We start from the raw sequence: 6,000 nt of genomic DNA on the forward strand, positions 1-6,000 counted from the left end.
AAGTTGTGACCAACCTAGACAGCATATTAAAACCAGAGACATTCCTTTGCCAACAAAGGTCCATCTAGTCAAAGCTGTGGTTTTTCCAGTGATCATTTATGGATGTGAGAGTTGGACTATAAAGAAAGCTGAGCACCGAAGAACTGATGCTTTTGAACTGTGGTGTTGGAGAAGACTCTTGAGAGTCTCTTGGACTGCAAGGGGATCCAACCAGTCCATCCTAAAGGAAATCAGTCCTGAATGTTCATTGGAAAGGCTGATGCTGAAGCTGAAACTCCAATACATTGGCCACCTGATACAAAGAACTGACTCATTGGAAAAGACCCTGATGCTGGGAAGGATTGAAGGCAGGAGAAGAGGACAACAGAGGATGAGATGGTTAGATGGCATCACTGACTCGATGGACATGAGTTTGAGTAAACTCCAGGATTTGGTGATGGACAGGGAGTCTCGGCATGCTGCATTCCATGGGATTGCAAAGAGTCGGACATGACTGAGTAACTGAACTGAACTGAAATTAAAAAAAAAAAAAAGTAAATGTCTGTAATTCTCTTGGCTGTTTCCTCTTAGCCTTACTGAAGGGTATTATCTTACATGATGAGATTATTGCCTTTATTGTAAATGTCTTCCCTAAATCTCCTCAGTTGCCTCTTTCAGGGAGATCCCCATATAAGGGACAAATGAATCCAGTCAAAAATAGATTTTGTAATTTTCGATGTTTCCCTAATACCTTGTATAGCCACTTAAAAGAAGGATTCTTTTTCAAAATGCATAAAATTATAAGACCAGACTCAAAATGCTTTTAATGTTTTTTTGTTTGTCTAGGGTTTTTTTAAATTTGTTTTGTTTTGTTTTAATATATACACTAGGTCATTCTTAACACTAGAGCCCTGGCAAATCTGGTCAAGTCTGATTGACCCTGCCTTTGGGGAAGGTTTAGCTAGATATTTCACTGTCTGTCCAAGTTGAACAGATAACTGATAACCTGAATTAATGAGAGTTCCACCACATACTGGTTTATCTAAAAACTTGGATAACACAAGAAGAGCTAACACATCGATTTATAGCATTTGTGAATAACATCATTCAAACTGCCAGATGTACCATATAAAGTATTCCTAGACTCTCCACTTTATCAGCAAACGCTGCATTTAATAGAAAAGAGGCACAGCCCCGAGAGAGCTGGAGCTCTCACTGCGTTCTGCGGCCCTGCCAGATGGGCTGGTGTGGGGGAGCCCGTCAGCCTGGTGGACGGCCGCTCTTCCTTCTCCATGTTTGGGGAGGCAGCAGTGAGCAGGGAGGTGACTGCAGGCCACAGGCTGCAGCCAGTCCGTCACGTGAGTTGTCTGCCATGCTATGTAGCTGGCGAAGGGGCCCCTTCATGTCCCTGGGCCACGCTCAGACACTCACGTGCATGTATGAAATGCAGTGAAAGTGAACCTGGAAGCTGTGATGCCCAGTCATGCACAACTCTTGTAATACCCCATGGACTGTAGCCCGCCAGGCTCCTTTGTCCATGGGATTTCCCAGGCAAGAATGCTGGAGTGGGTGGCCATTTCCTCCACCGGGGGATCTTCCCTGGGAGATCTTCCCCACCCAGGGATCGAACCCCTGGGCCACCTGGGAAGCCTGAACCAAGTATTTAACCTGTCCCAAAGTGGGACGGGGGTGTTGCTGTTCTTACATTGGGCTTGGTCTCTGGCAGTCATTTATAGACGAGGGGCAATGAGGATGCCGCAAAACCAAGACCCTCGCTCCTGGAGGATCCTTGGCGTTGAGGCGCTGAGATCTCAGAGGACAGACATAGGCAACATCAGCCTCTTGCCTTTTCTAAGACAACCCCAGGGCACAGGTTGGCAAGGGGCGGCGAGTCTGGGTGGGTGAGACTTTTCAGTGTGCCCAGTCACTCCATCATGTCTGTCCGACTTTTTGCAACCCCACAGACTGTAGCCTGCAGGCTCCTCTGTCCATGGGATTTTCCAGGCAGGAACAGTGGAGTGGGTGGCCATTTCCTTCTCCAGGGGATCTTCCTGACCCAGGGATCGAGCCCACATCTCCTGCACTGGCCAGTGGATTCTTTACCACTAGCACTACTTGGCTTGAGGAGAAACATTCGTCTGTTACGACCCCAGGGGTATGGGGGTATGTGTTGGGGTGCGAGGGGACAGAGGGAGAGAGATCCTCACTGGATCCTCACATGTGCTGTATGAGAAGAGGACCTGGAAGACGTCGCATGGCCCAGGTCCCATATCTTATGCAGCTGCACCTCCTGCTCTGAGTACATCACAAAAGGATTCCAGGGACTGTGGCCTGATTAGCGTCAGGGTCAGAGAACTCATCCACAGAAGCCTCATCTTCACTGTAACAAAGGACAAGAGGAAGATCTTCATATTTATCATATTTTTATCCTGTGCCTCAAACTTAGGTAAACCTACCAGTGTCCAAGGTTCAAAAATCATTACCTATATTGCTCAGATTTATGGCCAGTGAGTTTAGAGAAATAATTGATTTCAGATATTAGGTTAACCCATGCCCTTAAAACTGGGTAAGAAATATTCCTTCCCTCGAGATGGTTGGATGACATCACTGAGTCAATGGACATGAGTTTGAGCAAACTCCAGGAGATGGTGAAGGACAGGGAAGCCTGGCATGCTGCAGTCCACGTGGTCACAAAGAGTCAGACACGACTGAGCGACTGAACCTGTCTTAAGTAAGGCCCAGAGCTCTCTAGCTGAACAGACAATTAAATCCAAGAATAAGAAGATGTATCCTCATGAAGCAATCCAAGTAATCCTTTCTTTTTAAGGCAAAAAGCACTTGAGACTTCCAAAACTAGGGGGAAAAAATATAAAATTAATAGTAAAAGCCAAGCATTTAGGTCAGATTCTAAAAATAGAGGATTATGAATGTCAACCTACACACACAAACTGGACCATGGAAATTGAGAAGACTTTCCTCTGATCCTCTTCCACAGACAGAGCCTGTGGCACAGATGGCATCTTCTCTCAATTCAGGGGTTAGCCGTGGGAAGGCCTGTGTGCCCTGCAGTTCACGAGAGAGTCACATGCCATGGACTCCAAGAAAGGAAGGGGGCAGGACATACAGACGGGCTCCCTGCAAGGGCAGAAGTGAAGGGACCAAGACCCTCCCAACCTGGCCAATCCTGGCCCAGGGCTGGAGAGCCAGAGACTTGATCTTGAGTCATGAGGATGACTGGAGACAGTCCCTGTCCTTTACCATCTCCTGGAGTTTACTCAGACTCATGTCTGTTGAGTTGGTTATCCCATCCAACCATCTCATCCTCTGTTGCCCACTTCCCCTCCTGCCCTCAATCTTTCCCAGCATCAGGGTCTTTTCCAGTGAGTTGGCTTTTTGCATCAGGTGGCCAAAGGATTGGAGCTTCAGCTTCAGCATCAGTCCTCCCAATGAATATTCAGGGTTGATTGATTGGTTTGATCTCCTTGCAGTCCAAGGGACTCTCAAGAGTCTTCTCCAACACCACAAGTTGAAAGCATCAATTCTTCGGCACTCAGCCTTCTTTATTGAGCCAAGTCCCATATCCGTACATGACTAGTGGAAAAATCACAGTTTTCACTAGATGGACCTTTGTCAGCAAAGTGATATCTCTGCTTTTTAATACACTGTCTAGGTTTGTCATAGCTTGTGGGACATGCAAAGTCTCAGCCCCCATCTAAGACTTCCTCTGTCAAACTGAGGTGAACTCAGTATGCTGTTTTAACAAAGCCTCCAAGTAATTCCGATGCATACTTAAGTTTGAAAGCAACTGCCATAGAGATTTTAATTACCAGTTATTTAAAAGTATACTGCCGGTGCTTCCCTGGTGGTCCAGTTGTTCTGCACTCTCCATGCAGGGGGCCCCAGTTTGATCCCTGGTCAGGGAAATAGATCCCACATGCCTCAACTAAAAATCCCCCGTGCTGCACCTAAAACCCAGCACAGTTAAATAAATTAAAAAGTAATAATAAAGCTATACTTTGCACTTTTTGAAAATTTTCTTAACTGCTTCATGATTTGCAAGCAAAAATGTGCACTATACCTCTTAGGTCTAATTTTAAGTAACATTTTCAAGGCTTCATCTGGATAATTAACTTTCTTCCACCCCCATGGTAGATATGGAAACTCTTAAGTCTTTTCAAATGTGTACACTTATTTTAGGATTGGGAGGCTAAAGGTCAAAGGAGAGAACTAACCAAAAATAATTCAGTTTGAAAAAGAGCATCCATATGGTGTTCATTCTGGACAGAACATTGATGGAGGAAGAAGTTATTTGCCTTTCAAACCTGGTAGGAGCAAAGAAAGGGAGGAACAGGCTCAAAGATTTGGGGCACTTATAAAATGTACTCTTAAGGCAAGGAGAATGGATCAAACTGAAAGGTTGTTTGAACATCAGATTTAGATGTTTCTTTTTTTATGTGCCCTAATTCAAAAAAGAAAAAAAGAAGTGACCTTATGAGATGTCTAGTTATGAATGTTTACTCCCCTTCTTTTATCTTTCTTTTTAAGAGCAGCTAGAAAAATCAGAGCTAGGGGAATTTTTCTGTCCAGCAAAGCACATGAGATCATTGAAAACGTACACTTTTAATTTTACAGCCTATCCTTTCCAAATATATTTTCCTTTATTAAAACAACTGCACTTTTGAGAATGTCAATGAGAGGTGAATTCATTTGGCTGTTGTCAGAGGCTTTGAAACATTTTAAAATTGCCACCACCACCACCACCACACCTTCAACCCTTCAGGATAAATAGAATTACCCTTTGAGATGGAATTTGATATAGAGAAAGCAGTGCTTCCTGGTCAAATATTTCTCCAAAGAAGGTAAAAATATCCTCAAATCTGAGACTTTGCCCGGGCTTCTCTCTTGCAGTGATAACTCCCTTCCCTGGAAAGGTTAATATTAAAAAAAAAAAAAAAATTGTTTCTAACTGGAGGATATCTGCTTTAGAATATTTTGTCGGTTTCTGCCATGCAGCAACATGAATCAGCCATAGGTATACGTATGTCCCCTCCCACGTGACCCTCCCTCCCACCACCACCCCCACCCCACCCTTCTAGATTATCACAGAGCACCGGCCCTGAACGCCCTGTGTCACACAGCGAATTCCCACTGGCTGTCTATTTTACATATGTGTGTATGTTTCAGTGCTGCTCTCGCAAGTCGTCCCACACTCTTCTTCCCCTCTGGGTCTGTTCTCTATGTCTGCCTCTCCATTGCTGCCCAGCAAGTAGGTTCATCAGTACCATCTTTCCAGATTCCACGTGTATGCGGTGCTGTGCTTAGTCACTCAGTCATGTCTGACTCTTGGCAGCTCCATGGACTGTGGCCCATATATGTGTTAATATATGACGTTTGTTTTTCTCTTTCTGACTCACTTCACTTTGCATGATAGGCTCTAGGTTCATCCACCTTATTAGAACTGAGCCAAATGAGTTCCTTTTTATGGCTGAGTAACAGTCCATGGGGTCGCAAGAGTCAGACACGACTTAGCGGCTAAACCACCAACCACCACCAATATTCCATTGTGTATATGTACCACAACTTCCTTATCCATTCATTTTCCATGGCCTGGCTATTGTAAATAGTGCTGTGATGAACATTGGGGTGCATGTTGTCTTTTTCAATTATGATTTAGGAAAGGTTAATATTTCTTAAGTGATGTGCTGCCTTCAGCCAGGCGGGATGGATTACTGTGCTGAGTGCCCTCTTCCTTTTGGTGGTGGTGTATCCAAAAGGCCTCAAAGAGGTGGGCCCTGGTGTCCTGGCGGAGAAGGCAGTGGCACCCCACTCCAATACTCCTGCCTGGAGAATCCCATGGACGGAGGAGCCTGGTGGGCTGCACTCCATGGGGCCGTGAAGAGTGGAACATGACTGAGCGACTTCCCTTTCACTTTTCACTTTCATGCATTGGTGAAGGAAATGGCAACCCACTCCAGTGTTCTTGCCTGGAGAATCCCAGGGACGGGGGAGCCTGATGGGCTG

Source organism: Budorcas taxicolor, chromosome 21 (genome assembly GCF_023091745.1).
Source record: "Budorcas taxicolor isolate Tak-1 chromosome 21, Takin1.1, whole genome shotgun sequence".
In the NCBI taxonomy this organism is placed as follows: domain Eukaryota; kingdom Metazoa; phylum Chordata; class Mammalia; order Artiodactyla; family Bovidae; genus Budorcas; species Budorcas taxicolor.